We start from the raw sequence: 24573 nt of genomic DNA, 5'->3' as shown, positions 1-24573 counted from the left end.
TTCAAAGAGAATGGGAAATGAGAGGCATGCGTCGCTCAACCTCTCTACCCATAGGGCATAGTCCCATTTCGGTCCCCTAAAACTACATGAATTAGGGTTCTAACCCAACAATTTCTAAGGGTCGACAATGTTGGTAAAAGCTTGTGAGAAGCTCCCAGTTCTCTGGGACCACCTTGCCATAAGGCAAACCCGTCGGGGGTTCCGCCCACCCGCTTCCCTCAATAGGAGTTCTTTAGTTATTTAATTAAGTCCTACCATAATTATGTGTGACATTTAAAATGAGCTTCCTTAATTAAGCCTTTTAGAAAATAGGGTTTGTTTGGCTAATTTATTACACAGATATAAATACAGAGCAAGCAGTCCTTTTGACAAACAAGTTCAAACAAGCTCCTTAACTTATCTTCAAGTTAATCCTTGTCTCTTGCCCATACATGAGAAATTAGATGTCCCTTTTGCCTTGCAAAAGTAATTGGTCCAAATCACACGTGCATAGATGTTGGGCCACGGAGGTCTTCAACTCCATACCGGTCTAGTTGGGAATGTCTAGAGCCTCCTTGACCTGTAAGCTACCTAAGAGTGAAACATCATTCCTATGGTTGGCCTTTTCATCACTCGACCTTCGGCCCATGAATCGAGCAATGCCCTTTTCGGGTTTATCCGTGGTGCGATCATGGAGGTGATCCACCCATGCAAAATATCCTTCCTTAATTAATCCAGTTAAGAATCAAACACAATCAAGGCATTCAACCCTAATATATTCTTTCAAGAAAACATCCTTTTATCCCCATGGAAAATTTGTCATCATAGACCCCACCACGAAATTATATAACTAATCAAACACTTGAACGATTGTCCAAAACCGCAACCAATAATTAGTTTGGAAGCACAACTGTTATGGCAGATGTTTGTTCAACTATCAATACCATTGCATTTCTTCAAAAGATGTGCGAATAAGTACAATATTACTTTTCCCTCATGTTCGCTCTCCCCTTGGGATGCAAGAGGAATACTATACAAAATTTTACTTAACACTCTTTTTCTTCAGCTAAGGCGTATGTTAAGGTCTCTTACAACTATACAAGATGTAAGTTCTATTGATCACTTACAATGATCGTCAATCCAACATTCTTCCCAAACAAGTATAAAAGTATCAAAACTTAAATTAACCCATCCATCCCATCGAGTACACGTGATTCTAATTAGTCACAACCAAGTGTAAATTTTGCATCGCTAATTACACATAGGTGTAGATGCGTTTATCATACATGGATGAGTGAAATTTCTATTTCATAGTTTCAACTCTTGCACTTGAATATGCATCCTACAATTTTAAAGATATAATTTATCCCTTTCAGTGACCTATTCTCATGCGGCATAGTACGGGACCTAATGTATATCATGCAGGAATCAAAGCAAGCATCTAAAAATTTGGAAATGTATTACTTGTATCTGGTACCATAATTGTATTAACAATGATATCCTTGCTAGAATCTTCATTGTTGGTTGTGGGATTTCCACCTGCATGTGACATTCTTCGCTTGGGGGCCATTCTCGATCTTCTTATCTTTTAGGTGCAACCCTCGCTAGAAATTCAGTAGCCTTTTGCTCAAATAGAGGGGCAAATGGGGGAAATACACTAGTGGGGTAGAAGCAAAGGAAAGGCACGTGTGTTCTCCCTCTAAGGAGGGTAAAAAAAAAGAACCTTCTAGAACCTTCTCTGTATGTGTGTGTGTGTCTTAGCAATGTGCCATGACGTCCTCCTTCCCCTTCTTGATGGGGGGGAGAAGGGGGGTTTTATAATGGGGGAGGTGGGGAGGTGGTGGTGGTGGTGTCTCACCCCGCCCACCACCCGTCAGCGTGTGCATGGCAACACGGGAGTCCTCAGCCCCCCAGGTGGCCGCGGACTAGACGAGGTGGCCAAGGGGGGGGTAGACCACGTGGCCTCCCCCTCATCATCATTATCTTCTCTTCTCCCCCCCCCACCACCTGTTCAGCGTTGACAGGGGGGAGGAGATAAAAAATTTTAACTTTTTTTTAAAGAAGAGAAAAAAAAATCCTTTTTAAAGAGCCTCCTCAAGGCTTGTTTGTGCATGTGGAAGGGAGTGCAAATGGAGAGAGGGAGATTTATCTATTTTTGGCCAAGTATATTACACTTGCTTGAACCCTTACTTCTTCTCCTTTACTTTATTCTTCAAAACTAACCACTCTCTATGATACTACTCTGATAGCATATCATGAATTGCATGATGGAGGAATTGCTTGACCCCCTATGCTAAACATAAACAATACACACAAGAGGATGTGTTAATCCCCATCTAAGAAGGAGCAACCAAGGCAGAAGAAGGTAGAAGAAAAAATGAGAATTTTAAAAAGGTGCAAGAAAAGCAGAACATAAAAATAACTTGTAATCTCTGAAATTAGAAAATTACTTGCAATTATTTTTGTATAAAAGCAGCAGGCTTTCTCCCCTTCAAATTGTAATAATTAATTTTGGCCAAGCTAGTTGGTAGGCAAGTAAATGAATGAAAATTGTGTATGCTAGTGGTAGAAGGTTGGTCTAGAGAAATGCAAAAGGAGGGTGCCCAAAAAAAGTGAATGGATAAGCTCATTCTTATTGTGTGCAATCTTGTGAGCTCTCTTCTTACTTCTTGCTTACTTCTTACTTGTGTGAGAGGCAGAGATTGAGAGAGAGAGTGTGTGTATGTGTGAGGTAGAGTGAGGGACAGATTGGAGAAGCTTTTGCTTCTTCTTCTTCTTCTTCTTCCTCTTCTTTTTCTTCTTCTTCTTCTTCTTCTTCTTCTTCTGCTCCTCCTCCTCCTCCTCCTCCTCCTCCTGTTCCTCTTCTTTGTGGAAGCTTGTGCGATGATTGAGGCAAAGGAGGTGGAGCTTGCTTGAGGTACATTGTGAGAATCATGGAGCCATCAATGAGCCTTTCATGGATAGACTACAATGAGAAAGTAAATTGGTGAGTTCCCTACATTTATTTGAAGAGTTGCAATGGTTAGGTGAGAGGTAGATATAGCTGCTTTGCTTGAAAGACTTGAAATAACAAGCGGTCTATAAGGTTGGTGGTATAGCTCATGAGAGCAAAATATATTGGTTCTGTTGCCATCAGCACACTAACAAATTCGAGCAATGGGGTGCATATTCTCTATGCCAAGTAAGAAATATGAACTTGTACCTTGAAATGCTGTGCGGATTAACATAGGATAGGCAGTGTAGAGGCAAGCAATCTGCACTTGACTGTTGGGATTTTTTTGTTATTGTGTGTTGGAATTTGTGCAAGATTGCGGGTAGGTTTGAATTTCTATGGGAAGGTAGAAGCAATAAAGTAAAGTCTAAAAACCTTAGAAAACCCTTAAAAATATAAAACTTGAAAGTCTTTGCTCATTGATAGAGAAACTTGAAGCATTGAAAGAGTCTGCAAGTTTCTCAAAAGAAAGGGTTCTTGCTTTTTCCTTGGATCTAGCATTGTCCTTTTGAGTTTGCCTTTCACTTTTGTGTTGGATATTCGCATTTGTGCTTTTGCAAAGGCTATTGGGATTGTGGAAGCTATAAGAGTAAGCGAGTCAAGAGAATATGGCCACAACTTCATGCTGCATTGTGGAGGAGATTGAATGAGATAGAAGAGAACATGATTGCAAAAAGTATGAATTCTACTCTATTCGTATCCGAGCAACAATTCATAGGCATGGTTTCTATGGTTTTGATGCCCTTTTGTTGGTTTTTAAAAAATGCTCGCCCATACCATGCATGCTCTTGGGTTTCTCCATTACAATTGATATCACCTCCTAGAGGAATCAACCCTAGAGAGCTCAATTTGGGTGCATGCTCAAAGGAAGGCTCAATTATGTTTTATTCCGTATAGTGACCTCACCTAGGCCAATAGGCCGCAATACATCTAATCGGCCGAAAAACGATGTCTAAGCCATTAGGCTGCAAAGTTGCTTCTCAGGTGTCAATTGGCTACATAGGGCCGACTTTGATTAGTTCAAAGCCATTAATCGACTGACAAGGCCATATAGGTCCGAGTCTCAAGAGGCCATTTAGGCCTAAGGCCGTTTCGATCGACAAGGATTAATGCAAGGCATTTGGGCCGCCGTTTCGACCATGGCAAGGAGTAATGCAACGCATTTCAACCCATAATAATTGGTGCCTTATTGAATTTGTTTTTCACATTTCATTTTTTACATAAAAGAAAAAAAGAAAAGTGAGTCAACCAATGACCCATCTTAAGGCCTCATAAGGCTTTTTTAAAATAAAATAAAAGAGGTCATTTTGCGATCAATCAACCTTCCAAGTCTCTTTTTAAATAAAGATATCATTTCTACAAAAAAAGGCCTCGATAAACTATGCTAAAGGATTTCCAGAGTTACATCGAGCAAACAATGCTTGTGATTTGAGCTTGTAGATTTGTGCTAGACCTTTGGACTTGGGGAGTGGAATAAGAAGAAATTCAATGCCTCGCCTATAGTGAGGCCTAGTAAGATCACACTAGCTTCATGAGGGCCTATTTTGGGCACCATAATTAACTAATAGCGACCTTGGCCAACACTCAATTGTGCAAATGAGGCCAAACTCCATCAAATAGACCTATGCAAACTAATAAATTGCATTGGTTCTATGCTTGGTCAATTGGATTATTGGCCTTATCAACTTGATCCTATTGAGATCGTGCTACAACAAATTCAGAGCCTATGTTTCATCAGCCCTACAGACTTGAATCCACATCAAATCACCCTTGACTTCCTCATTTTGATACTCCATTTTCAACTATTGTCTTTGTCAATTGACATGATTGGTTTACAAGTTAGGCCAAGGAGTCAATGCGTCTTAACCTAATGTTGAACCCTAAATAAGTGCTCAAGCAAGTTCACGCATCTCAACTTGACCTCGTTTTGACTATAAGGACACAACAGTCACACCACTAATCTCATTTGAGAAGCTCAAGAATAGAGAACCCAACCGTGAGCACAATAAGAACACACAACTCACATAAGGACCATCAATACCACAAGTTAAATGCAAATCCACATCTTGCATTCACCGCTTTAGTCAAATTGAATCAATACACCTAGTAGCACTTGCACATAGGAAGTTCTTGTAACACTTGGACTAGGTGCATGTAGCTCCTAAGAGCTAAGAGCTTGGATTGGACACCTTCACGCTCAAAATGATAGTAACTCAAGACAAATTAGGACCCTACCTCCCTCGAATTTTGGGTCACCAAGAAAATCTTCTAGAAGCTTGGAAATTAGGCTAACAAAAGCTAGGTGAATACACATAAAGAGTACTGGAGCAACCACCCATGTTGCAGATTTGACAATCTAAGGTCAAAAGAGAGTGAAAACATTGAGTCACTCAACCAGCTCAAGCATTAAAATCATTGTAATCGAAGTTGAGTGCCTTAAAGAGGATGATTCACCCTAATATTTAATGTTTATTCAGGAATTGCATTGGAATTAAGTAAAAAGATTTGATAGGGCACCATTGTCGCAAAGCAATTGCATTGGTATATGAGTAAGTTATTTGTGAAATTTTGAAAGTACCGCTACTTTGCATAACATTAGCTAAGTTGTTGTCCAATGACACACTTAGATGCATACCTATTCAACAAGAGGAGATAGTCACCTCAAGAATTAGAATTGAAGAGGAAGTGCTATTGGAAGGCATGCTATAAGGAAAAGTTCACTAGCGAGAGTATCACCTATACAACTTGGAGAGTACCCTAGGATCCTACTAGGAATCAATTGTCATACAAAACAAGGAGAAGACCAAAGCTCATTGGATAGGCCTAGAATAGGTGTAACACCTCACCTAATTGATCCTTATGAGCATTGATAGATCATTCATGAGGAAGAAAGGCCAAAAGTAGAATATGTGCAACACTTGTTCTGATCGGTCCTTATGAGGAAGAGAGGCCGAAAGTAGAAATGAACTCGCAATAATCAGCTAACATGCAGAACTAACGTCTATCTTAGAGGATTGAGAACTTCAAGTAAACAATAAATTCGAGTGGCTAAAGCCATTGAAGTACTTGTTTTGAGTTCAGGTGTTCGTATGTGAATTGCATAAAAATTGATCAAAAATTGTGAACACTCAATTGTTACAAAAAGTACTTGTGAGCACTCACATTGTTTGGGAAAAACTAAAAGCCTAGTTGTGTACTTTGCATTAGCATCCACACTAAGTGGAAAGAATTGTTTGACATAAAAGAAGGAACACAAAATAACATCAAGAAGAAATGATAAGAGAAACTGGGACTAATCGAAAGTTTGAGGAGGAAAAAACTAGACCACAAAATTATACAATTGGCCTTGCAAACTGTCCTACTATGAGGCGACGATAATGCACAAAAAGTAAAGGGGATTGTCCAAACAATCCAAGAGAGATAGGTAACAAAGAAACGAGTGTCAACTCATCTTTCCAACCAATAAGGGCTACCTACGTGACAAATGTCCCAATCCTAAATGACCAACACATTGATCAGGAGGTAAGTCCTAGCAACAAAGAAAGCTATCTTCCATAGGGGCACTTGATACTCTACCAGACCTCATTAGCATCATCAAAACTTTACTTGCACAAGAGTAGAAAGTGACCATGTTAGCATCAAGATCAAGTGCTAATAACCTAGGAATTGACCCTTGACAGCTTCCACCTAAAATCCAATAGATCCTAGCGTAATATGAGCAAAAAAAAAAAAAAAGAGTAGTGCATGCGGGTAGACTAGCACATGAAATCATCACTTAGATAAAGGAGGAAAGAAGGCTAGGGAAGGACTTATTATAGTAGGCTGTGAGATTTACACAAGCATAATGGATTGATAGGCAAAGGGAATAGTCTGAGCTTAAGAAAATGCAACACATCTTGGCATTCACAAGGTGCATTGGACTAGGAGTTAATGTTGATATAGAAAGAGCGCTTGAAGCTAACCTCCCTCCAACTGAGCTCCTAACCAATTGACAATTTCACCAATGAACGAATAGTGTTGCACTATTTGCCTCTATCATACCTAGACTAGGAATTGCATTTAACACTAGAAAACCAAACTAAAATCTTGATAGTCACTAAACACATTGAGAAATACAAGGTAGGAGATGGCCCATATAGTTTCATAGAACAATTTGAGCAGGTTTGTGAGGCCAACAACCTCTAGGATGCCACCCAACACGCACTTTGGGCTATGTGTAGGATAAAAAGGACATACCTGGTTCACCAATCTCAATAACCTTGAATGCAATGATTTTGATATCCTGAAGAACCTCTTTATTGAGAGATTCTTGAAGCAGGATACCTAGATAATCTAATCATCAAAGTTGATGATTGTCAGTTAGAAAGACAAATAGGAAATTCATGATTACATCACTCACATTTGGAGTCTCTACAAAAGGATTCTGATAGGGGAATTGCCCACTTAGAAGGTGGACTCCATTATATTCATTAACAATATAAATAATGAAGAACTCTACAAGGCACTAGAAACCAACTCAAGCTTTCAAAGAGACACTCTAGCTAGGGTTTTTGAAGAGGCAATTCGTGTGGATGGCCTGCTAAATAAGAGAAATGGAAAAGCTATATGACCCACTATTAACCGTACCATCCATAGTGAGAGATCCACAATTCTTAGTGTGAAAAACCTCTCATAGACATCCAAGACAAAGGAAAGAGTACAGATATCTCAAATGAAGTGGTAGGACTTTAGTTAGAGATGGCAAAGATTTAGGATGCCTTGTGACAACCCATAAGACTACATATCCAATGTGTTCACTATATGGCAACAATCATCTTCCATTAGAATGTGCGAATCCATGACCATGCACCTGCACAATTAGTGGAAGAATGGGACATGAGGCCATGCATTGCCACCTACCAAGAAGGCTTCCGTATCCTTAGCCTTATCCACACCCATATTATTATCCAATGAATAAGTAGCTTAACTATGGAAGAGGAGGGCCACTTCCACCCCCTGCACCCAATGACCAATGCCCCATAGTTCTTAGGGCTAATATCAATAATAGGGATACCAAGACCACATGGAACTATAGTCACACATCCACCAAGTGTGACACACCAATACACTGCATGGAAGAACCAACCGTACATAAATCCATATGTCACTTATGATGATGATGTAGGATATCTTGTCTTGATGTATTTTTGACCAGATCTAGTCATGGCCTTAGGTAGGGGATCAGGGTGAGGTATGGGAGGAAACCTACTACAAGAATTGTTGACTTGCTAATGGTTATGTGGCCACCCCAGACATATATAATCTAGATACCCAAAAAGGGAACAAGTAAATAAAGGCAAGGCAACTTTGAGGTGTGTAGAGTGTGATGTCACACACATATACACCGATTTCCTGAGGCGGCAAAAACCCTCCACTAGCTTGATGATTGTACCATATCAGTGCCACTCTGTCTCTTTAGTATCAAAAGACCCGATGATGAGACCACACCAATCCCACTAAATGTTATGACTAGAGCTCAAACAAAACTAGCATTGCAGTGCCCAAACCTAGCAACTTGGATGCCTCATCCATACTTGAAAAGAATTGAAAGAAAAGAAGAAAGAGGACTGAAGCAAAACTCACACTTAAGACCACTAACAATGCAACCACCTTGACAAAAGGGAAACAAGTCTTTGATGATGAAGTTGAGGCTTTAGCTCCCAAAATGAACACAAGAGGAAGTGCTAAAGTGAGGGAATACTCTGATCCCAAGAAATTATTGATGCTATTGATAAAGTGAGAAGTTGGGTAAAAGAGGCTCAAGCATATCTCTAGGACGCTAAGCCCCATCATGGATGAAGGGTTGCATGAACTATCGACAATGAGCCCACTTGCTTCTCCTACCTATATGGGACTAGAGGAAAATAGTATACCCAATGGAACTCTTCTACAGGCAATCCGAGAACTCTAGATTAGCCTCAGCATGACTATTGAAAGCAAAACATCAACAAATATGTGCCTAAGAAATTGGATGCTAGCTTGCTATCTACGTTGATCTCAATGGTAGTGTCCTTGCCCATGATGTTAGGGATGATACTAAAGCAAAGTCCTTTATTCTTAAATGCATTGAAAAAGTGGATTGAAGGACCAATATAACTAGAGACGCAAATCCCACAAGACAACACTGCTAACACATATATACTTACTCTGACCCTAAATCCCAAATAGGGAACCTACAAGTAAATTCCTTCTAGGAAGGAACAAAGATGCACACCATACTTTCTATTTTTGCATTGGGAGACTCCACCAAAAAGGGATTGTAGACATAGAAGCAGGGGTTAGCATCCTCATTCATGCAATATTACAAGTTTGGAGTAACCTACATGTGGAAAATGCACGATTTAATATTACACTAGCCAATGGAACAAAGGTTAGTAGACTATTTAATGTGCTAAAGGATTGGACTATAAAAATTCTAGGTGTCAAATTTTTAGTGAACTTTATTGTCATGAAGGGAGTTGAGTATGACATTTTTCTTGGTTACCCCTAGATGAGAAGCACTTGAGTGATTGAGGATTGAGGTAAAAACTTGTTGTTCTTCGAAAATCACATAGAAATGGATGCTTGGAAATCCTCACCCATTGACCTTGATGCCATCTGTGACTTACTTAACAGTGACACCAAATCCACACCAAACTATGGTTCTCTTATGAAATACATCCCTAGTCTTAATGATGAGCAAGATTAGTTGCATATCCTTGCTAGCATCGATTCGCCCTTCTCAAGTGATGAGTATGATTATAAGCAAGTATTCGATATAACCAGTAGTGTGGAGAAACAAAAAGAAACAAAGAATGACTTAGACCAAACTTCACCTTTAGTTCTGATTTTCATGATGGCACCACATACCAAGATAGCCCTTGGCATGTCCTACCATGTGCCTACAAGCAAGTCGGACTTGATAAAGATCATATAGCTAAGCTCTCCTTGAAAGAGATGAGGGCTGGCAAGAAGAAGCAATTGCAAACAATGAGTGATTTGATGTAGAAGACACATAAAGTACATACATGGATTGCGAATCCAAAGAAAAGGTCTCAATGTTTGAACTTGAAACCATACACTATGATATTGACAAGTACAAAATTTGTTGGTAAATCAAACTCAAGAGGACTAAATGTAAAGGGGGATAGCATCAATTCACATGGTGAACATAGGACTAGATGTGTGCTAGTGTGAGTGACAATCTATGATGTAAGGCAGTATGCCCATGTGTGTGTAGGCTAGAATCTAGGAGAGTACCATGTGTGGTGTGGAGAGAATCATGGAGAAATTAGAGGAGAGATTATAGGATTTGGATTCTAGTTCATGGAGTCATCGATGATGTCAATCTCTGGTCTATATATTTTGACTCTCTTGTGAATAAAGATGTTCATTGTGTGCTTTCTATTGCTTTTGTTGCCTCATTTTTCAATATGGTATTAGAGCTCCAGGCCAAAGGCCTCAAGACAGCACCTTCCGAGTTCCAACTTATGGCTTCTCCTTCTACCTACCTGCCTTCTTACAAAGAGTAGTGTTCGCGTTGTAGCACAAACAAGCGTGGCAGCCTCTGCAACATTTGCACACAGCCATGGATGGCATCCTACTAGGCGGAGATGATTAGGAGTGCCTCCTCTTCTTCTCAGGAAGACTGTGTGTGATCCTTCTTTGAGACCACTGATTGTAGTAGCTGACCACTCCCTCATTGATGTGCTTCAGCGGTACTGATCACAAGCACCTCCTCTTCTTCAAGTTTGCATGAGAGAAGGCTGCTGCAGATTACAAGCATAACCCTCTCGATGCCAATAATCTTATATTGCCGCCATGAACAGAAGAAGACTTCCAATTGATGGAGGCTCCTTGCAGTAGCTGGCTCCTCTATATTCAAGTTTCCCTGCTCCCTCACGATGATAGTGAAGCCCACACCTAAATGATGAAAAATCCTCCCCCTCATGATTGTCACTCTAATATGATGGCCATGTAACCCAACCCAGAGGTGCTTCAATAGACGAAACCCTCCAGAACCATAGCAATTCCAATGTTTTCTAGTGATGTGAGAGCACCAAGATCTCCTGCCTTTGGATGCTACGAGATACATCCTTCCCCTTCAAGACCACAACCATAGGTTACATAGTTGCGGAGATGGCCGACTTCCTCCACACTCCCTACTAGTGTGCTTTAGCAGAGGACCCTCTCTTCAGTCATCATTGCATTTGGAAAGTATTTAATTACTATTGCAATGAACATGCATTTGTATGGGGATAGTAGTTTCTTCTACCCCAAGGAGGAATAGTTCTTTTCATTATGAACAAATTCTTGGGTGCCTGTGCTCTCCAAGATTAGTTGGGAGTTTTTTCTTTTTTTTTAAAAAGAGAGATTTTAGACACTGTTTTTTTTTTTGGTCAAGATGCCTTCAAGGATAATGACTTAAGCTTCAAATTCTTTGGAACTTCATTTCATACATGGCAAACTAGGATCAAGTTGGTCCTCATGAAGAAAAGTTTATGGAATATTGCAAATGGAAAGGAGAAGAAGCCTCGAGATCCTGCTCAAGCCACTGCATGGAAGTTCGTGATGACAAATTCAAGCCATAATCAAGCTAGGGTTGGATGATACCTACATCCATCATGTGGATGAATGCAACAATGCCAAGGACACATGGGATGTTTTGAATACTCTCTTTGGATCCAAGTCAAAGAGTTCCAAGTTTGGACTTCTAGTTAAGTTTTTCCATCTTGAAATGAAGCCTCAAACCTCACTTGCTTCTCATTTGAAATACATGAAAAGCCTCCTAACTCAACTTGCCAATATTGATTTATGCATTGATGAAGAAATCTGAATTGGTGTATTACTTAATCCCTTCCTAGTCCTGAATATGACAATGTTGTAACAACTCTCACTAATATGCTGGATCCACAAGTAGTGGAAATAGAAGCTTGTTTGCTTGAGGAGAAGAAAAATAAATTCAAGCAAGAATCTCCACATGCTGCTACAAAATCATCTACAAGAGAGGGATTTTCTGGGAAAGGGAAATACAAGTACAATGACACCATCATTTGTGATTTCTATCACAAGCTAGGTCACAAAGAGAGGGACTGCTTTTCAAGGAAGAAAGCACAAAGAGCCTATCTCATGAGCATCACTGACAAAGAAGAGCATGATGAAGAAGAAGACCAAGAGCATCAAGAGGAAGAATACTAGAATCTCAACATGGAAGTGAAGAAGAAGGGGACCTCTAAAAATCCTTCAACTTCGTTTGATGACTGTTTATTTTGAATAAAGATGTAACCCCAGCACATTAACCTCGTCTTGATATTGTGTACCAATTCCAAAGGTAAACTCATTGTAAGTCATGGCTAAACCTTTGACCCAAGTCTCCTACACCTTCCACACCACTAAGAAACCATGTCCTTGCATTGGTCATGGATAACCAAGTCATGTCATGCCTAAACTATTGTACATCCTGAGTTTGAGAGGGGGTGTTGGTAAATCAAACTCAAGAGGACTAAATGTAAAGGGGGATAGCATCAGTTCACACAGTGAACATATGACTAGATGTGTGCTTTAGAGTGTGTTAGTGTGAGTGAACTAATCTATGATGTAAGGCAGTATGCCCATGTGTGTGTAGGGTAAAATCTAGGAGAGTACCATGTGTGGTGTGGAGAGAATCATGGAGAAATTAGAGGAGAGAATATAAGATCTGGATTCTAGTTCATGGAGTCATCAATGATGTCAATCTCTGGTCTATATATTTTGACTCTCTTGTGAATAAAGATGTTCATTGTGTGCCTTCTATTGCTTCAAGTGCCTCATTTTTCAATAAAATTGAGAAAATCATTACCAATTCTAAACTTAAGGAAATGGAGAAACAACTTATTGATAGAGTAGTCAAGATGGATTGTGACGAGACTTGGCTAGAATACTTGGAAGTATTAGATTATACGCAAGCAGGACTTAGCCAAGCCAATTCAATAGCATTATATGAGATTGGAACTGCTTTTGAGTTGCAACCATCATGAGAAACACCCTCATCCAGTGAGGGCCCTACTTTTAATTCCAAATCAGATTGCAACACCAAAATTACTTCTCTACCAAAAACTCAATGCATCAAGGTGGATCTTCTAGTCCACTTGCAGTGCAAAAGGTTAAAGAAGGAGAAGAGAAAGAATACAATACACATCAATGCTGAAAAATAGAAAAAAATGCAATGTCTCCCTAAGAGATTCACTAAATTCAAAAAAGGAGATTGAATAGTAGTATAAGAGATCAACTTAGATGCTAAGGGTGACAATTTCTTCATTGCCCTAACAACCTCACTGAGGACAAGGAGACTAATCTTGCGCATCACTTACGAGAGTTAAAAGATGCATTTGCTTGGTCACTCAAAGAGTGTAAGGGGATAGACCCTTGTATTGTAACCCATAGTATTCCTATGGTGTCTGATGCGGTGCATGTTTGCATATATTGTAATGCCCTTTGGCCTTACCAATGTGCTTGCCACTTTCCAACGACTGATGTGCATAGGAAATAGTTGGAAATGTTTGTACATGACCTCTACATGCACACTAACTGGATAGATCATCTCGAGAAACTATAGGCAATCTTCAAAGGGTGTAGGCAATAGAGCCTCTCCTTAAACTCCTTGAAGTGCCAATTTTAGGTGAAACATGGATGCATTATAGGACATGCGCTATCAAAGAATGACATTGCAAAGTAAACTTCTCAAATGTCAGTCATTTTTGAGTTGCCACCACCAATGAACTACAAGGTAGTTCAATGCTTTCGCAGTGCCACACAGGGTATTATCAATGTTTTGTGCTAAATTATGTATTGATCGCTCGACCTTTATACAAGGTATTTATTGTTTTAACATGGAGTGAAGAGTGCCAATGTGTCTATGAAACATTGAAAAAGGCTCTAACCATGGCACAAATTTTACGAGCCCTAGATTGGAACATAGCCTTCCATGTGCATATTAACACCTCAAAGTTTTCCTTGGAAGCAATGTTGTGTCAACTCAGAGAATATAAACTAGACTACCTAGTGAGCTTTGCTAGTTGCTAGCTCATGGACATTGAGATAAACTATTCCACTAGTGAAAGAGAAGGATTGGTGATGGTTTTTCATGAAGAAGTTTCAATATTATTTGCTAGCAATGCCCTTCACCTTCTTTGTAGACCACCAAGCTCTATTGTATCATTTTAATAAGCCATGTACTACTGGTTAGATAGCTCAATGGTTACTACTTCTACTTGAATTCAACTTCTCAATCATGGAACAAAAGGGGAAGCAATACTACATGGTTGACCATTTGTCTTGATGAAGATCTAGCAAAAAACAACATTGTAGATGACCTTTTAGATGGACATTTGTTCAAAATGTCTAAAAGAGAAGACCTCTTTAGAGTCAACCTCATGCCACACTAGGTTGATGACATATTTGAGCTGTTGGAAAATGGAATGCCTAACCAACCAATAGAAAAGGCTTGCCTTTGTGACTCATAATCAAAACATGACCCTATCACACTGATCATTGTGTCAAGAGTCATGTGGTGGGGGGACTTGCTTCAGTTGTTGTGCCCAACACACATTGTACACACAAGATGAAGCTTACTCAAGAACACACAAAGAGAGATGGAGGCCAAAACATTTTCTTGTTGGTTTCTTCTTATTCTTCCATACACAATACAATGTACACAAAGTGTAGATAAGATACAACATAAAGGAAAGTGGTCTACTAAGTCAAACAGTGTATAATTGACTATACTAATAACACCATATTGGGGAATATGGGAATTTCCCATAAGTTTGGGACACATGGTCTTTAGATTTGTCATAACTTGAACACTATAACTCCAAATCGAGTGCTTTATAGCTCAATAGATTCCATTTTTCAAGCACTTTCCAATGATAGGTCACATCATATGGTTTTGAAAAACTTATGGGCATGTTATCCTAGTGCCACCTTTTTAGTATTTAAAAAATGGGAATTGGGAGATTCCCAAACTCACTAATATTGTGTTTAATCGACTGGCGTTATATCTATGCTAGTTGTATGTAGGTGTAGCAAACTAAATATAATAAGTGATAAGTCAATGGCCATGTGAGGATCATAATGACCACCGATGTGCTAAGTGTAGATGTGTAGACCCATCTAGCCAGGTGGTCCATCATCAATGTTCGCCTATAATGAGCTTGCCATCTCAACATTCCCCCTCAAGCTCAACTCTATCACTGCAACTCCAAGTAAGTTCGAAACTTCGAAAGCTTCTCTACACCCAATGCCTTTGTGAAAATGTCAGCTATCTTATCATGTGTGCTAACATATACGAAGTCAATCTCTCCTGCAAGTACCTTCTCTCTCACAAAGTGGTAGTGCACCTCAATGTGTTTTGTCCTAGCATGGGACATTGGGTTCCTAGCTAGTTGTATGCTACTCATGTTGTCATAGTGAATGACAACTAGACCATCTCCCTGCACATCCAAATCACCCAAAAAATTTTGCAACCATACCACCTCACATGCTACCATATCAGCACCTCTATACTCAACCTCTATACTTGATTAAGCAACCGTAGGTTGCTTTTCGCTACTCCATGTAATTGCTGCACTACCAAGGAAAAATATAAATCTGCTAGTAGATCTTATGTTTGACATGCTACCAGCCCAATCTACATCTATATATCCAAACATTTGTACATCCTTACCTACCTCATAAAAAATTCCATAATGTAAAGTGAACTTCACATACCTCAATATGCATCTAACATAATTCAAATGAGGCTTTTTAGGCATTTGCATAAACTGACTAACAAGGCCAACAATATAGTTCAAGTCTGGCCTTGTGATAGTCATGTAAATCAGACTCCCTACTATCCTCCTAAACATGGTAGGGTCTTCTAACTCATGCCCAATTTTAGCACTCAACTTCACATTTTACTCTAATGGTGCTGAAAGAGGTTTAGATGCTAACATACCATACTTGGATAACATATCCAAGTCATACTGCCTTTGGGATAGCCATATAGCGTCATCACATTATCTGATCACCTCAATACTAAGAAAGTATCTCAGATCACCCAAATACTTCATCTCAAATTTCTTCTTCAAGAAGTCCTTAACTTCACTATCACCTGTAATAATCAAGCCATCCATATAGATGACTATGATGACCAAACTTGCATCTTCCCTTCTCACATAAGGTGAGTGATCAACATCGGAAATATAAAATCCAATATTGACAAGATACTATTTGGTCTTGTTAGACCATGCTCTAAGTGCTTGTTTCAGCCCATAGAGCGCCTTCTTTAACAACCTGCACACATATGTGGGATGCTCTAAATCCTCATACCCTAATGGCTGCATATACACATGTTCTTGCAATTCACCATGCAAGAAGGCATTATTGACATACATTTTCTACAAACTCCAACCTTTGGCTACTTCCAAGACAATCATGCATCTAACAATTGCAATCCTAGCAACTAGACTGAATGTCTCTTCATAATCTATGCCATATATTTGAGTATAGCCTTTTGCAACTAGCCTAGCCTTATACTTGTTAATTGAACCATCTACATTATGCTTGACTTTGTAAACCCACTTAGAGCTAATAGCTTTCTTGTCCTTAGGCAAGGGTACCAAATCCCAAGTCTTATTGGCTTCTAATGCAACCATCTCCTCATCCATTGTTGCATCCCAATGAGCATGACCAATAACATCCTCAAGACAAGTGGGCTCAATATCCTCAACTATCTTCACCATATAAGCATAATGGTGGCCTACATAACCTTCAAAACCAAATCTTTTAATAGGGTATTTGACCCTGCTAGACCTACGTACCACTAGATCACTCATCAGTGGAGCCTTTACATTACTATGTGCTCTCTGTACACTTGGTGTCCTAACTAAAGGAATACCAAGCTCATTATCTAAACTCTATGAACTACTAGAATCTCCATCAAATCCCAAATGACTAGTAGATGCATCACTAACATCCAACGCTTTCTTCTTTCCTTTGTCTTTATCTATAACACTTGGTGGATCCACCTAAAGATGTTGGGATACTCCTTAGTCTCCCAGTCCAAGGGCTAATTGTAGGTGTAGTACTAGATGATGTTTTTGGTCCACTAAGGCTCCATGATTCTTGCTTTTCTTTCTGCACATAGCTATCGTGATCATTTTCATCATCTAATACATCACTAGTAGCTATATGTGTACCAACTACTCATCTCATAAAAAATAACATCCATATTGACTTTGAACTCACCTATGACAAGGTTATAAGAACGATATTCACCTATGACACATTGGGCTTCTTGCTTGTAAAGCATTCTTCGGGGGCCATCCCATGAACTGCAACTGTGGGAGCTCTATTCATAATATAGACAGCAATATGAATAGCTTTTATCCAATGCGACCTCAGAAGCTACTAAACTCATTAGAGAGATACTCTCCCCCTCCATCTGATCTCAAGAACTTAACTTTCAAGCCTATTTGTGTTTCATCAACTGCCTTGAAAGATTTGAAGTGCATGAATATTGTAATGTGCCACCTATCGGTTGTCCAAGCACATTTTAGCAGTCCGTTGAAAAATAAATCTAAGCGTCACCGCTTGGCACTCCCAGGGAATGTTCTGGGGTTGTCACCTAGGGTTTCCCGAGTCCACCTCATAATGGAATGTTCACGGCCAAACCCACTAGGATCGACCTGAAATCTGGGTTCCTAGGGCCAAGGTCTCCTAACAACATTCTAGCATCGAGTTTTGGACATCCTACTTTATGCAGAGATACCCAATCCGAAGTAGATCCATATCGCACTTGGTTCAAAGAGAATGGGAAACGAGAGGGACATGTCGCTCAACCTCTCTACCCGTAGGGCATAGTCCCATTCCGGTCCCCTAAAACAACATGAATCATGTTCTAACTTAACAATACCTCAAGGTTGAATGCTAGTAGAAACTTGTGAGAAGCCTCCCAATTCTTAGGGACCACCCTGTTGTAGGATGCATCTGCCACCCACTTCCCTCAATGGGCGTTCTTTAGTTACCTAATTAGGTCCTATCACATTTATGTGGGACATGTAAAAACAGCTTCCTTGATTAAGCCTTTTAGGAAACAGGGTTTGTTTGCGCAACTTATGGCAGTAACACAAAAACAATCCATGCAAGTTCTTTGGAAGTAAACCTTATATTATCATCTTAACTGAAATACAAGTCTCATCCAAAAAGGACGGATTTCGCAATCCGTGGGGATGTGTCTTATTTCCTCCAAGTTTCCGCCCTTGCACTAGTAACAGGGCCTCGAGCATCTATCTTGAGTCACGTAGATCGTTTGAGTAGGATCCGAAGGCAGGGAATTTATAGCCAGAGCCCCCGTGGCATCCAAGAGTCCTCCTACATTCAAGCTGACCCACGGAGAGACCTCTCGTGGCAGGTTTGATCCATGTTCCCATCACGGTAATTTGGAACCCCCTTGGCTAGGGTTGGCAGCCAGCTGGGGGTAGCTTGGCCTGCCCTCCTTGAATTCAACCTGATTCATTATTCAATTTTCTGTTGTGAGCTTGGGTCATTCATTCCTTTCATAGACATTGAATCTAGATTTACAAGCATAAACAAACAATGAAGGCGAGTGCTCTCAAGACATCTGCTAAGGTGGAGTCCTCATATCTGATGCTAACATTGACTTTCTTGATCATTCCCACCTAAGCATCATTTTCCATTATTTTTTGGGGGATAGAGAATACCCTATTCTTGCCCTCACTACTATGTATTAGGGTAGAGCAATTACACTATAGTTTTAGATGATGGCTCCCCTGGGTTACTATCCTTTGGTCCCCCTATCTTAAGATCTCGGTCTAGGGTTTTGTTGGGTCAATTGGTAATCATCTTTTCCATCTTAGAACTCTATCGGGTTCTCAGTTCACCCTAGGGTCTCCTCATCTTCAAGATAACAGAAACTTGTATTTACTCCTCTTGCAAGACAAACGTAAACAAAGTCTATTTACCATTCTGAAATAGTTATGAGCATCGAATGTGGCTTAGTGAGTAGTCATTCTCCTTGTGGGTACTACATTCGAGCTTCCTTGTGTTAGCTTCGGGATGTTTCATATTCTGGAAATGATATATCTAAGCATGTTTTGGGTTCATTGCGGTTGGCTATTGGGGTAGAGACCAAAGAGCGTGTTGACTCCAAGTCAAAATATGGTGGTAAGGACAAACCGATTTATCTACGACTAAGGTTCTAGGTGGGTCGAGCTAAATCTTGGTTTCGCTTATCGGCCCGGACCTCATTTACCAAACTATTCCTTTCAAATAAGCTCAACATTTCACATGGGCATCATAATCTACCTTTTTAGATGCATACCCCATTATTTGGTGCAATTGAAGCTATTCATGATGCCATGCAAGTCCCAATGCCAATCTTCCCTGAGTTGTCAATGTGATGCAAGTCCCTACTCATAAAAATCCATTCTAGTACATTTATGCACCTCAGAAGGCATGACCTAATTACTCAAACACGAGTGTACATGCATTCACTGTAAATGCAAGTTAATTCTCTACAATGCTCTATGGAGTACAACTGACCTATACGTAATATTTATGTACCGTGACAATCTATGATGCATCTGTGGAAGTTAGATCCTAATTCTTGACTTGTCTCCGCTATAACCGTAGATACTCAATCTATCTCTGACAACCCATGATTATTAAACCCTTTTCGGCTATCTTTCAAGTATGCAAATTACCCGATGCAAGGTACAACTTTTTCCCTAATGATACCTATGCTTAATTATTTGATTTCAGTTTTTCTAGATACGACGGTAGCGATACTTGGTTTTGGAGAGCCGAGTTAGTGTTTTCGCCTGATACATAGTTCGTGTTGATAGTGGCATCTTTGCCCGATCCTTCTCTCATAGTTGCGGCTTTTTCAGTTACTTGGGAGAGCTTACTTACGCTTTGGGGCCATTTTGGAGTTGGAGGCGACCTTCACTTTCTACGACGGTCTCCTTGGTGCCGGGGCTCCCTGTGCTCGCCTTGACTCTCGCGATCACTAGAGGCCATCGATGGAGTGACTACGGGACTTGTAGCGAGGAGAAGTAGTTCTCGAGCCTTTGCCCAATAAGGGAGTAATTCTTGAACCACTTCTCTCCCTCTCTTACTCTTCTTTACTCTAGATTTCCCTTCCCTCTCCTCTCTCTCATTCTCTCCTTCACTACCTCTCCCTTTCCTTCTCTTTCTCAAAATTTTTGTGACAAAAGGGGCGGAAAAAGAGGAATTGAAAGAAAAAGGGGAGGAAAATGAATTATAATGGGGGGGGGGGGGGGTGGTTAATGGGGACGAAGGAAGAAGACTACCCCCCTTGTCCAGGGGTGGGATTTTATAGGGAGGGGAAGAAGGGTATTATGGGGAGGGGGTGTGACATGAGGCCCCCTTCCTCTTCCTCTGTTCAGATGGATCAAATGGCCTTTCTGCCATGAAATTGTTAGTTTTGTCTAGCTCCCTCACTCATCTCATAGTTTGACTTCTTCTCCATATCCCACAGTTCGAATCCTCCTGCCCTCGTCGACGTCATGTGAAGTTGAACTCCCTCTCCCTCCGCCACCCAGATGGCATCAATAGGGAGAGGTGATGAAAGGAACTTTTCTTTTTAAATTTTATTTATTTTTCTAAAAAGGGAGGATTTATGGCAATGGCGGTGAAAGATAAGAAAAGGGAGGGGGTGTTGTCATCCCGATGGCGTATTACATCCTTCCCCCCTTAAGGAATCGAGATGTCCTCATGTCGAAAGGAATTAGGGGTATTGTTGGTTGAGAGTACTCTCGTCAATCCACATGGCATCTTCTTTTGGATAGTCCTTCCACTGGATGAGGTACTCTTTGAGGGTTATACTCCTCAATCTCTTTTCTCGAGTGTCTAGGATTCTATCTAGCCAGAGCTAAAGGACTCCTTGGCTTGGCGTTACAACTTGTTGATCATTGAGTGCATGGCTAGGATTGGACACATATTTTTTAAGTAGGCTAACATGGAATACATTGTGAACCTTTACGTTCTCAGGGAGTTGGTGTTTGTAAGCATTGGGCCCTAGACACTTGAGGATCCTGTAGGGTCCGCAATACCTTAGACTTAGTTTCTTGAACTCTCCCAGTGATAAGGAGCTCTTCTTGAGTCATCCATGAATAAAGACCATATCTCCTTCTCAGGGAGTTGGTGTTTGTAAGCATTAGGCCCTAGACACTTGAGGATCCTGTAGGGTCTGCAATACCTTGGACTTAGTTTCTTGAACTCTCCCAATGATAAGGAACTCTTCTTGAGTCATCCATGAATAAAGACCATATCTCCTTCTTTGAAGAGTCACTCTTGTCTATTTAGATCCGCATAGGCTTTCTGCCGGCGGCTCTAATATCTTGTCTGATGGCATTGACCTACTCATCCATCTCCTCAAGCATTTCTTTGGAACCTTCTACCCTCAAGGTAGGATTTGAAAAATTCAATGAAGTACGGCAATCATGCCCATACAATGCTTGAAAATGTGTCATTTGAATGCTTTGTTGGTAAGAAGCATTATAGGTGAACTCTTCCAATGGTAGATATTGGATCCATTTCTTGGGTTTGCGATAGCAATATGCCCTACGAATGTATTCAATGACTTGGTTGACTCTCTCTGTTTGGCCATCAGTCTGAGGGTGATAGACTGTATTGAAACACAGCTGAGTCCCAATGGCCTCGAATATCCCTCTCTAGAAATGAGATGTGAAGAGGGAATCATGGTCACTAATGATCCTCCTAGGAAACCCATGGAGTCTGAATATCTCCTTGATGAATAATCTAGCAATAGCTGAAGCTTTATAGTTTGTCTTGACTAGAATGAGGTGTGCAACCTTAGTGAGCATGTCTACTATGACCATAATTGAGTTGTATCCTCCTTGGTAATCCAACAACAAAGTCCATGCTGATAAATTCCCACTTCATCTAGGGAATGTCAAGAGGTTGCAACTTCCCAGTCATCTTGACATGTTCTGCTTTAATGCGCTGGCAAGACAAACATTCCGTGACATATTTGAGCACATCTCCCTTAAGCCTTTCCCAATAGTAGCTCTTCCTGATCGTGTTAAGGGTTTTGACATATCCGGGATGGCCTGAAAAGGGGGAATCATGTGCTTTCCAAAGTATTCCCTATTTGAGCTTCCTGCTTGAGGGTATGCACAATCTTGTCCTAAAGTATAAAAGTCCCTCATTGACAGAAAATTCTTGATATTTGACCTTAAGTTTGGGATTTTGGCCTTTCCCCAAGATCCCCTTCATCGTCTTCAGATATTCTGGGTCATGGCTAGCTTCCTCCTTTGCTAATTCAAGGATAGGGTTGCTGGGCATTGATATCATAGTTGTCAATGATTCTGCCATCGAGGGTTCCTCCATAATAAGAGAGTTGAGAAATGCTTTGCGACTTAAGGCATCAACAACTACATTCTCATTGCCAGGTCGATACCTGATCTCAAATTCATATTCCTACAGAACCTCAATCCAATGTCGTTGCCTCATATTGAGGTCAATCTGGGTGAAGATCCATTTAAGGCTCTTATGGTCTGTGACCAAAGAGAACTTGCTACCAAGCAAATAGTGTCACCAAAGCTTGAGAGCATGAAAAACTGCTAATGGCTCCAGGTCATGGGTAGCATAATTCCTTTCACGAGTCTTTAGCTTCCTCGAAGAATATGCTATAGAGTGACCTCCTTGCATTAGTACATAGCCTAGTGCAAGTGAACTAGCATCTGTGACAACTTCAAATTCCTTGCTCAAGTTAGGGAGTTTTAGAATCAGTGCTGTCACTAAGCTATGCTTGAGTTTATCAAAATTTGATTATTCAGTGGACGTCCATGCTATGGCAACCTGCTTCTTCACCAAACTTGTAAGGGGAGCTGCAATTAAGGTGTAGTCCTTAATGAAGATCCTGTACCAACTTGTTAATCCAAGAAAGCTACGCACTTCTTGTTGAGTGTTGAAATGACCTGTTTTTTGGCTGATTTTTGTTGTTTTTGAGAGCTGAATGGTTGATTTTATGAGATGATCGATTGGTTTGGAAGTGGTTTGAGAGTTTTTTGGATGATATTGATTATGTTTTGGAAGCTCATGATGTTTATTAGTAGAGATATGAGGTTCTGTGATGTTCTGATAGGTTCTGATTGGTTCAGTATACCTTCTGTATAGCTTCTGTTTTGTTCTGATTGTCTTCTGTAAGGAGGGATGGATTGATGATTGATGAAGATTGACATCTTGTGAAAGCTTATTGAATGGTTTTTGAGAGTCTGGAATGGTTTGAGTATGAGTTATGAGGTTTTGATGACCTTCTGTAACCTTTTGTACGTCTTCTATAGAGCTTCTGTCTATGTACTGTAACTGTACTATAGCTGTTCTGGTACTGTACTGTGACTGTTCTGTATGCTTCTGTATGTGTTCTGTTGGATGAGAGTGTAGCTTGGGAAAATTTTCTAGCTTTGGAAAGAGGTGAATACAAGTGCAAAAGAGCTAAAAGAAGTGAAAGAAGTAGCTGCTGAAGACTCAATTAAAGACTGGAGTGAAGTGACAGTAGTGAGCTATGAAAGGACACTGTAGTGGCTCTGGTGACTCTTCATATCAGACATACCTCTTGGGAGTGGTATCCACGACCTAAGAAGGATTATTGTAAGTGATTATGAGAGATTTTAGTGAGGATATGATGTATTATTGATGGAGAGAGAGAGAGAGAGTCAGAGATAGCCAATTCTATTAAAACAGAGTGATTGTATGTGAGAGATTGAGAGAGAAGACTATGAAGATATTGAAGATGAATACTATGTGATGTATTTCCATTCAAAGATGGTGTATTCCTTTGCTTTCTTTGTTATATTGATGGATTTTATGAAGATATTGAAGAATATGGTTGATTCTATCAAATCCGTGGGAGATCTACATGATGTTGCATGAAGATTTGTTGTGCATGGTGTTCTTTTCTTCATTGTGATCATATAAAACCTAATAAAAAAGCTTGTTGATATTACAATATAAATTTTCTTGCAAGAGAATTCCCTTTTCCTTGGTGTTCCTCTTGGGGCTCCATGTTTTTGGTGCGCAGCCGGGGAAACTTGCCATCAACAAGCACCAAAAGAGGCTGAAAATGAAGGAAATGGCATTGCCAAGAAGAGAAGAATTCAATGGATGTTTGTAAAGTTCCTTCTTCCATTGAAGAGTTGGAATTTCTCATAATCAAAGCCACTTTCCACAAGAAGTTCATCCCACAATGGCGGAAACACATCACCATCATGATGCATGCTCTATGTGGTGGACAGTTTCCTCTTCCTGTTGAAACAACAGAAACTTGCATCTTGGTGGCAAACTGTTTGGGAACAAACTGAAGAGCAAAAACATAGAGAATGACCATACATGGAAGATTTGGCATTCATTGAGAAGTTTCCAGACATCATCAAGTGGGAGATTGTGAAGAAGCTTCACGAGTCTTGGTCTGTAGAGGTTCACAAAGACAAGAAGGAAAAGAGTTGGAATTTGTTCGTGGATGCTCAACAGCAAGATACATAGGATGCTTGGTGCACTGA

Source organism: Lygodium microphyllum, chromosome 3 (genome assembly GCF_053477565.2).
Source record: "Lygodium microphyllum isolate KBCC chromosome 3, Lygodium_microphyllum_v1.1.10, whole genome shotgun sequence".
In the NCBI taxonomy this organism is placed as follows: domain Eukaryota; kingdom Viridiplantae; phylum Streptophyta; class Polypodiopsida; order Schizaeales; family Lygodiaceae; genus Lygodium; species Lygodium microphyllum.
The sequence above is the reverse complement of the archived record's forward strand: the minus strand, read 5'-3'. Positions refer to the sequence as shown.